Source organism: Engystomops pustulosus, chromosome 11 (genome assembly GCF_040894005.1).
Source record: "Engystomops pustulosus chromosome 11, aEngPut4.maternal, whole genome shotgun sequence".
NCBI classification, from domain to species: Eukaryota; Metazoa; Chordata; class Amphibia; order Anura; family Leptodactylidae; genus Engystomops; species Engystomops pustulosus.
Window position 1 is genome coordinate 6,050,686 of NC_092421.1, and position 11,015 is coordinate 6,061,700.

General features: G+C 38.6%; 1 long non-coding RNA gene across 1 annotated transcript; it reads right to left on the reverse strand.

The window, feature by feature from the left end:
- Nucleotides 1-4,771: 4,771 nt before the first annotated feature.
- Nucleotides 4,772-6,753, reverse strand: LOC140106412 (uncharacterized). The gene is made up of 3 exons (XR_011850784.1): nucleotides 6,168-6,753; nucleotides 5,982-6,064; nucleotides 4,772-5,177 (listed from the first exon to the last, which is right to left on the reverse strand). It is a non-coding gene; the product is annotated as an uncharacterized lncRNA (long non-coding RNA).
- Nucleotides 6,754-11,015: the final 4,262 nt, after the last annotated feature.

An 11,015-nucleotide genomic window follows, 5' to 3' on the forward strand; every position in this document is an offset into this window, starting at 1 on the left:
AAGGCGTTTTTGGGCCGTTTTTGGGCCGTTTTTACTAAGTGCGTTTTCAGATCGTTAAAACCGCATGCGTTAAAAACGCATCCGTTTTTTTAAAACGCATGCGTTTTTGTCAGTTTTTCTGAAATTGCGCAATGAAAAACGAACAAAAACGCATGCGTTTTTAACGATCTGAAAACGCACTTAGTAAAAACGACCCAAAAACGGCCCAAAAACGCCATGTGTGTCTTCACCCTAAGGCTAAAGTACAGTAAATTACCAAAATCCAGAGGTCCGTCTGTAACTAGGGGTCGTCTGTAAGTCAGGTGTTCTTAAGTAGGGGACCGCCTGTATTTGCAAGTCAGCCAGTATTGTTAGGGGATGGTAATTTTTTTGTCATTATTTAGGCCGCGGTCACACGTACCGCTAGACGTCCGTCATAACGCGATGCTAGCGCACAGGGGGAGGTCCTCGGCCCGAACGCACATGCGTTTCCAGGCAAACGCATGCGATTGTTAAGCCGATCGCATGCGTTTCTCTGGAAACGCATGTGCGTTCGGGCCGAGGACCTCCCCCTGTGCGCTAGCATCGCGTTATGAACAGACATCTAGTGGTACATGTGACCGCGGCCTTAGTAGTTTTACTAAGACAGCTACCCAGTATTTTCATAAATCCCCAGGTTTGGTTTTTAATTTTGGTTGTATGGATTATAGTCATATAAGTTTTCTAAAGAGAAGTGCCATTACTTATGGCCGATTTAGTTGCTGTGGTCTACATTGTATTTGTAGTTTGTAGGTTAAGGGTAATATATATTTTTTTCCACCCACTGGTAATTTGGGCAAAAATGTTCGGTACACTACAAAGTTAAACCATTTTTGAATGCATCCCTGACCATTAAGATGTGCTGTTTGCTTAGGCCGGCGACATACGTGGCGTTTGGAATCCGTTTTTGGGCCGTTTTTAAGCAGTCCATGCGTTTTTGACCAGATTTACCAATTATCTTATTTAAAACGGGTCAGAAACACATCCGTTTTTTTAACGGACTGCTTAAAAACGGCCCAAAAATGGGTTCAAAATGCCACGTGTGCCGCCGGCCTTATTAAAATAAGACAACATGATTCAAGTCTAGCTACAATCCTTGAATATAAATGCATTTTCACAGTTTTGCTGCTACCATAATAATAAAACACACAAAGGTATGGTCACACAGATATCAAATTATCTAGGAGGAGATGTATCATAAGCGAGGGGCGTCAGATTTATCAGGAGCCAAATATTTTTGTTTTCTATTATTGGGTTTACACATTAAAGCTTTTTTGTTCAATCTTTGAATTCATAAAAGGATAAAATATATTAGGGGGAGATTTATAAGAACTGTTCTAGTTGCCCACAGGAAACCAATCAGAGCTCAGCTTTCATATTATAAACAGTTGTAGTAAAAGCTGAGCTCTGATTGATTGCAAAGAGAAACTTGAACAGTTCTGTTTCCAGACACTTCTGATAAATCTCCTCCTTTGTCCTCTTAGTATGAATCCACTCAAAGTTTTTGGCTTCCAAAACTGCATTAAAATACATAACTGTGTAGATCCAGCCTCTACCTGGCCACTGACTATACAATGCTCATTTGTTGTTAATTAGATCTTTTATGCATTGTCATTATTGGTCAAAAGCGCAAAATGTGTAATATGTGTCGCTATTAATCATAGTTTTTTAGACTGTTTCTAGCTTTTTTTTGTGCAATAATCCGGCACAGTTCGTTAATTTGGCGCTTTGCGTCATTTTCCGGCGAACGGCAAAGTCCGGCACTTAGTGGTTTTGAGTCCCTGCGCCTTATCTGACATAGTGAGCGGCTGCTATACAGATGTTTGCACGGGATCTATCACAAATTTGCACAACAAATACGCAAAAAGGCGCAAAAATGCACCTACTCTGAGCAGGTAAACTACAAAAAAACTTCACTTTTCATTACTAAAAACAAAGGTTTTCGCTTCCCAAATGAGAAATTTCCTCTATGCAATTTCTCAGTCTCCTTTCATTATTGGCCACAAATGAGATCTAATAATTTGAGACAAATTTGGTGCAAATTTAGGCGCAAATTAATCGCGGCACAGAGTGGGTAACACTTCTGCCTTGCAGCGCTGGGGTCCTGGGTTCGAATCCCACCCAGGTCAACATCTGCAAAGAGTTTGTATGTGCTCTCTGTGTTTGTGTGGGTTTCCTCCAGGTCCTCCGGTTTCCTCCCACACTCCAAAAAAAACCCCATGTTGTTAGGTTGTTTAGATTGTGAGCCCCACGGAGACAGGGACCGATTTGTCATGCTTTGTACAGCGCTGCGTAATCTGTGTGCGCTATATAAATAAAGAATTATTAAAAAATTATTATTGTCGGACATGTGACAATTCCAAAACGCATTTACTAAGGCAGAACTAAATCCATCATAGATCACAAGCCAAAAAAGAGAACAAACCAGGCGCAAAAATAGGCGAAGCTGAGACCCCCTATGATTAACGTCCCCCCATAGTATATCTGTTGTTACCATATTATATAGAAAACTTTCATCTGTGCTGATAGCTCACGGCTGACAAGTAGTTAAAGCAGTTTCCTTCCAGAAAATCCCATAGCAAGCAGGAGGCAGGGAACAGCTCTCAGATCAATGCTCAGTTTGGGGAATTAAAAACCACTCCACTAACAGCAGTTGGAACATTTCTAACCCATATGTCACCTCAGTGTTTTAAATAATTATATTTGCATGCAGGGAGTGATTCATAAATATGTCAGGCCGGTGAAATATAGGCAGGCATTTCAAACTTTCTATTTAAAAAACATGAATTATGGCCACGAAAAATGTGTTCCCATTTAAGGGTGATACGAAGTATTTGGAGTCTAGTACAGAGACCAATCCATCATGCAGACAATAAAGAGACTTTCTGCCTGACGCGGGAAATTTATGGCTGCCCTTCTCTGCCCTAATAACTCAGGCATTGTGTCAAGAGCTGACAGGCTCTGCGGAAAAACAGCTACCCTGTTATCAATCAAGAGGGCCTTTTACATTTTTAGCAAAACTCTGATCACCCATACACCCTTTTAATGTATATATTACATCATTATAGATCATTCTGCACTTTTACTGCACCGCACTCTCATGATATATGGCTGTGGAGGGCTGCTGATGAGTGTGGAGATAAATTACTAAGCCTCCACTAATGATCCTCTGGAGGGGAAAAAAATGCCTGTATGCAAAGTGACATTCATTACATGTGTACGTGGGCGGGTACACCACGCTGGCACACAAGGATGAACACTGGGTAACCTGTAAGGCTGGGCTAACTAGGTCTTAAAGGAAAATAACTGAAAGACCTTTCATTCTAGTTCTAAAAAAAATGCAAGGCCTTCTGAGCACAGAAAGTATTTACACCGATTATTAGATATAAACAAGTCCGCAGGGATAAAACTCTGGTATCAGTAGTGGGTGGAGTGAGTGTGAAGACAGATATGATTAAAGCAACACTAATAAAAACTAAAATACTAACATGCACATTAAATATACAGGCAGTCCCCTACTTAAGAACACCCGACTTACAGACAACCCCTAATTACAAACAGACCTCTGGATGTGGGTAATTTACTGTATTTTAGTCCTAGGCTGCAATAATCAGCTGTAACAGTTATCACAGGCGTCTGTAATGAAGCTTTATTGTTAATCCTGGTTCTTATGACAACCCAACATTTTTAAAATCCAATTAAAACAGAGACCAAAAACATTTTGGCTGGGGTTACAATTAAAAGATATACAGTTTCGACTTACATACAAATTCAACTTAAGAACAAACCTACAGACCCTATCTTGTGTCTAACCCGGGGACGGCCTGTACAAGCGTACGGAATTATGGCAGATCTTATCTTTCTTACCTTTGGAGAGCACGAGCCAGGACTAGCTGCGTAATAATGATATTGGAGACTATAGAACTGTAGGTAAATTTAAAAAAAAAATACCATTGCAATAGATTGAAATAAATGTAATTCACCAAATACGTACATAAATGAAAAACTGTAATTAAAATATTACATAATTGTTTGAGAGCTAATACAATACAGCAGCTAAGAAAATAGTGATCATAATGGAACAGACTGTTCCAAAATTATTGGCTCTGTTTATATTAAGAGGTGCTTCAGTTTTACTCTCCATATTAAAGGGATCAGGGTTGTTTTGAATGGTGTCACGCATAGCACTTATATTTGTGCTGCAGACTTATCAAACGCAAGGCCTTGTATTTTGGATATTTCTTTTTTTCCCCCACAGGATTCTATGTAGGTTTTAGAAAACTCCAGGAAAAAAAATGTATATACAAAATACACTAAATGAAAAGGATCTCCTTTAAATAAAAAAAAAAAGACTTGTTAGATATAAAATAAGATTGTTGCGCTGTATAATGCATCGTTTAAAAAAGCCATAATCTAGGGCTGCACTATGGAGCCTTAATATAAACCCGCAATAAACAATGCAACATATAATATATTACTGAATCAATTAAAAAAAAAATAAAAAACATAATATAATCAATGTAGGGTATTTGATACAATCAATGCAACATTTTCAGTACATAACCTCTGTAATACATATTGTAAACACAGTTTATTTTTTTTCTCCAGATGTAAATAATATCACATGTATAGTCATAATGACATAACGTAAGATGTATACATTATATACATTCTGAGATATGATTCTATTTGTATAAAACAACATAGTAAATATGATCTTTACTAAATATATACTATGTATGTGTATATTTATTGGTGTAGTATGCAACATGGTAATTATTTTACAACTAAATGAAAAAAATAAGTATACTATGTAACATATAGACACTACTATTTAATAAAATAAGGTGTGTGAATGCCTACACATGGATATACCATGCACAGCCCTGTACATAAGTGAATGAAGTGTTGGACACAGTGCACACATTTATCTTGTGTAGTTGCAGAAATCCTGGTGTGACATGATGGTGACACCAGCAGCAGAACACAGCACACATGGCTTTCCAGTTTGTCACTGAGCAGGCAAGGCAGTGGATCCGGGGAAGAGCAGAAAGTCAAGATTGTCTCTTTATTTATTTGACTTTGTGAACTTTTGAAGGATTGCTGTAACTAAATCTGCTGCTGCTATTCTCCCCCCAGCAGCCACAGCCCACAGGCTTCTATAGTAAAGAGAGAAAAGAGCCGAGTTATGCTTTGAAATCTGCGCTTTTCAATCAAGCTGTCTGAGAAGAGAAAAGCTGCTTTTTTTCACATTGGAAATAAAATGCTAAATGATAACCATAAAGCAATGTCACTGAAGGCGTCCTGTCACTTGTGCTACAAGGGAAAGTGTCAGCCATTCAATAGGTAATGAATAAACAAAGAGGGGAGAGGTGTGAAAGTGGAAGCTTTGTGACATCGCCTTAAAAAAAAAATCACTGCTTCCACTTTATCTAAAAACTTCTATTCTACTGCAAAATCGATTACGACAAATTACACTCTGCAGAGGGAGAAATACAGTGTACAAGGCCACATATCAGAAACAGAGGGAGAAAATTTCATAGATCAGATGCAATTAGAAGACTGCCAGCTAGCTATGTCTGCAATGTCAGCCTGGTGCTATGGCTTTCAGGGGGTTATTAGTGAACCCCAGTAACAAGCAGATACATAAAGCTAAAATATGAAACAATGTGATCTGCCCACATACACAACGCATAGTATGGAGCTCCGTATATATATAATAATAATAATTAAATTATATAATTAATTCAATTAATAATATAATTAATTAAATTATTATACAAATATTTTAATTATAGATCTAATTTACAGCAATCATGTGTGCAGCACAGATGATTATAAAATGTAAATGTAACAGCACAGTGTACTATAAATGTAACATATGATTCTGTATATGAAGAATAGATGGATAGATGGAATAGATAGACTTTCTTCCATCCATGGAGATGCAGTTCTTCCCTTACCCTGTGCAGCAGGGCAGCTCCATGCCTTCCCCTGCCCAAGATTAGGAAGATCCTGTCCAGACTTTCACTCTCACCAGTCTGACCTGTCAAGGGGATTATCCAAGTAGGAGATTAATAGGGTAGGCGGGCTGCAATAATAATCGTTTTGTTTGATGTGACAACTTTGATAGGCGTTGATTTACTTACAAACTGATAGGCTTTTAATTGAGCGCTTCCATACAGCTTCACATGAAAGGAGAACCCGCATTGAAACAGCTGCCCAGTGCCCTGAGCCTCAATACTGATTAGCCATCTCCACTGTGAATAGTTCAAGGAATTCTCCAACTTTTTTTTTTTTTCTCCTCTCTCTTTTCCTTCATCCTCACATTTGCTCCAGCCCACTCCTTTCTAAGAGAAAATAAATCATTCCCATTGTGTGCAAATAAAATCGACTTGACAAGCTTTGCTATAGCTGCTAGGTAAAGAGGCCACAGAGCTCTCTAATTAATTTTGCCTTCACTTGCAGCTTTTCTCTCGCTCTGAAACGTTACATTACAATGTTTCCATAAGAAAGCTACCAGCCAAGATCAAACAAGCCTGTGCTATGGATAACATGGAGGTGCAAGGGGCTATCTCCAGCCCTTGCCTGGGTCATAACGCAAGGAATATGGTGGTGCAATATACACACATATAGCATACAGATGTATATATTAAATAAAGACATATGATGTCAATTTATACACCTATTAATCCACATCTCAGCACTGTTTCTGCATGTTATCTAAATCTCCTCTGCCTAAACCACTTGTGATTTACAGATTCGCGATGTGATCCAGCAATTTCCAGCCCTTGTAGTGCACATGTCCTTCCTCACCTCTGCATTTCAGACAGCAGCTCTTTCTCTCCCCCCCTCCCCTGTAAAATATAAAAAGCCATTCTCACATCTCCCACCACCTAAAGGTAATTAATCTTAAATATTTCACCCCGGGAGGCAGGGCAAACACACCGAGGAAACAGATAGCAGTCTCTCTGGTCCTGTAAGGAAAACAGCTGTTCCAAGCACTTTAATGCAAATGAACACAAATGAAGGGTTCAGCTCTTTTTTTTTTTGCAGATTTTTTTTTTACTGCACTTCATTTATCAATTCGACTTGACAACAAAAGAGAGAGAGAGATGTGGGGAGAGTGGAGTAACAGGCGCTATTTGGTGTGGGCAAATCCTAGCTGTCAGCCTCCACTCACATCCTTCTGGATTGTGTTATCCCCCCTTACTGCCAGGTGAATCTCAATCTATGAAACCATACAGTAGTAGTGAGTGAGATGGCAGGAAATCTAGGGGTTAATTTTAAAAAGAGACCCCCACATTTTAATCGCAACTAAACTGTAATCACTCATTAGTGTGTATAGTAAGAAGCATCCTGCAGGCAGGGTCAATACAGCAGGGCAGAAAATAAAGTGACCCTCTGTCTGGGGAATGTAGTCTATAGACAGGCCCCAGAGCACTTGTCCGACTTGTCCTAGCCCTCACTTGTCAAAGAGGCTTTATCTAGAGATGACCTCTCCTACTTGTTCTACAATGTGTGGGCCACAGTGTCACTGCAAGGGAGGGAGAGAAAAGGTTCATGCATTTTGTTAGAGAAAAGAGAGAAACATATTGTGAAAATGCTGCAGAAATGATGGCGCATCAGAGTTAAGATACAGAAACTGAAATTTATACATAAGTTATTGATGATATTTGAATGGTACAAATTCTACATCCAAATAAGCCAGATAAGGTTAATATGTAACAAAGCAGGTATGTTCCCCGCTGCCTTCTTCTACACATGGCAGGAGCTTGTACATAAGGCCAGACAGGTGGAAGATCTATATGCTTGCAGCAAGGATCCATAAACAGTTGAGCAGTAATGTGGTAATTGTGAGGGAATACTTAAGAGCTGTAATGAATGGAGGGAGAGTTTTCTTTGATCCAGAGCAATCATTTGTGCAAAGTGTCAGTTTTATTGACATTCCAGGGATTCTCAAGATGTGTCAATCTTAATCCCCCCCCCCCTCACTCAGAGCTGGCAGCAGCATGTGAAAGCCTAGCCAGGGGTAATACAGAGCAGCAGAAGCTGAGGACCGATGCTCCATAAAGCATCTGCCTGATGACTGCGAGCAATGAGGGTGTATGTGGCTGACAATACAATAAGCACATCCATGCATCTGTACTGCAGCAGATAATCATGTAGGACCCCTGTACAGATATGAAGAGTTCAGTTTGCGCACATTACTTGGAGATATATATATATATATATATATATATATATATATATATATATATGAATCAGAAACAAATGACAACATCTGCATGGATTTTGTATGTTTTCGTTGTGTTTGATGGTTTTCCTCCCAATTCTCCAGTTGCATCATATTGATGGTAAATTTAGGGTGTGCGCCCCAATAAGGACATTGAGTGATAACAGTGTAAAGCGCTACTGAATATGTTGGCACTATAACAATAAATTAATATGATCCAGGCCTCCTGTGGTACAGGACAATCATGTGCTCAAGGTGTTTAAGGTGACCCGCATTAACCCTGTGAGTGCCAGCTGACCCTTAAACTGAACCGCTGTCCATCTACTGGTCCAAAAAGGATTTGTGTGTTTGTGTGTTGCCTGAGGACTGCATATAAATTGAGTTTAGACTGTGAACGATCCATTTCCTTAAAGTGAATGACTCTTTTCAAACGAACAGTCTTCTCCCCCCTTCCTTCTCCCTCTCTCTCTCCTTCCCTTCAAGTCACACCAGCCTTGTAATCAGCAACAAAAGCTGACATAAATCAGGAGCGGATTGACAGAGGCTGACAAATAACTGACTGATGGCGCTGGAGTCACATTGACAATTGATGGAGGGGAGGAGAGATAGAAGGTGAGGAGGGAGTGAAGGAGGAATAAACATGTGACTCTCACATTCCCCAGCCTTTGCATTGGTCTCATAGTGTCATCACAAGCCTCATTGGCCAAACCTTCTTTAGTTCTATGGTTCTAGGAATACTAAGGTGGAAAAACTGTGTGGTAGGGTCTGTCGAAATCCAGTAACAGCATCCTAAATGAAGTTACACAGCTCATCTACACAAAGCACGTATAATCTGTAAATTTTGACTGTAATACTATTGCAGGATATCTTTTAATCTGAAGTATTAATATGCTCATGTCATTGCATAACACACGACTCATAGATTTTACTGCAAATCCCATTGTGGTTGTCATGATTTGAGAAAAAAATAAAATATATATACTAAAGGGAGGAAATGCAATAAACTAACAGCAATTGTCTGAAAACCCTTCCCCAATTCAGCAACGTTGCTCCATAGGTTCCCAACCCTTGGTGATTGTCTTCCAGCAAATGACTGCTGCAGTTATTCACTGGCCTCAATGTTCTTGTTCTACATATCTGACTACACACAGATTTCATGTATATAGCATGGCTGGTTCCCTTTGGGATAACAAAACTGCTGCTAATCAGTACTGATACATATCTGAATGGACAGTATAGAGGTAAGTTTCTTATGATCTTATTAAACCAAAGGGTGATGGCTGATAATTTCTAAATGTTCCAGAGGGGTCTGGAATAAAAATGGAAGGTTATTCCAGAGAGGTTATTCTGGCTGCTATATATAGGATTATATTCTGGCTGCCATATATAGGATTATATTCTGGCTGCCATATATAAGATTATATTCTGGCTGCCATATATAAGATTATATTCTGGCTGCCATATATAGGATTATATTCTGGCTGCCATATATAAGATTATATTCTGGCTGCCATATATAGGATTATATTCTGGCTGCCACATATAGGATTATATTCTGGCTGCCATATATAGGATTATATTCTGGCTGCCATATATAAGATTATATTCTGGTTGCCATATATAGGATTATATTCTGGCTGCCATATATAGGATTATATTCTGGCTGCCATATATAAGATTATATTCTGGTTGCCATATATAGGATTATATTCTGGCTGCCATATATAGGATTATATTCTGGTTGCCATATATAGGATTATATTCTGGCTGCCATATATAAGATTATATTCTGGCTGCCATATATAGGATTATATTCTGGCTGCCATATATAGGATTATATTCTGGCTGCCATATATAGGATTATATTCTGGCTGCCATATATAGGATTATATTCTGGCTGCCATATATAAGATTATATTCTGGCTGCCATATATAAGATTATATTCTGGCTGCCATATATAGGATTATATTCTGGCTGCCATATATAGGATTATATTCTGGCTGCCATATATAGGATTATATTCTGACTGCCATATATAGGATTATATTCTGGCTGCCATATATAGGATTATATTCTGGCTGCCATATATAGGATTATATTCTGGCTGCCATATATAAGATTATATTCTGGCTGCCATATATAAGATTATATTCTGGCTGCCATATATAGGATTATATTCTGGCTGCCATATATAGGATTATATTCTGGCTGCCATATATAGGATTATATTCTGACTGCCACATATAGGATATACTGTATATAATTCTTCGTCTATAGGACTAAAAAGGTAAAAATAAAATTAAGATAAGAGCAAATAGTAGATTACTTATTTTATGTTTCACTTTATGGATGCAGCAACTATCCTTGGTTTCATGTCTCTGCCTGAAAAAGTCTTGCGATCCAGTATAAATATATGGTTATTATATATGGTTCCCTACAGTAGGCCAATTCACATCAGTCTTATGTTTTTGTTGCCTTTATCTGGATCAATACACTAGGAAGTTGAACTTAATGGAACTAACTCTTTTTTTCAACCCAGATCATATACTACACTAAAGTTAGAGAGGTTACCCAAATATTATTTTGTTCAAAACATTTGACATTGCTATGAAATAACAAAAGCATTAAAACATGACCAATCCCCATAAGACGATGATAAATCTATGAACCTGGATCCAGTGACCGATCACTGGCTGTATCGGTTACATATTGCACACTGCAGCCAGTGATTGACAACATGGGTCACACAATAGTTTTCTT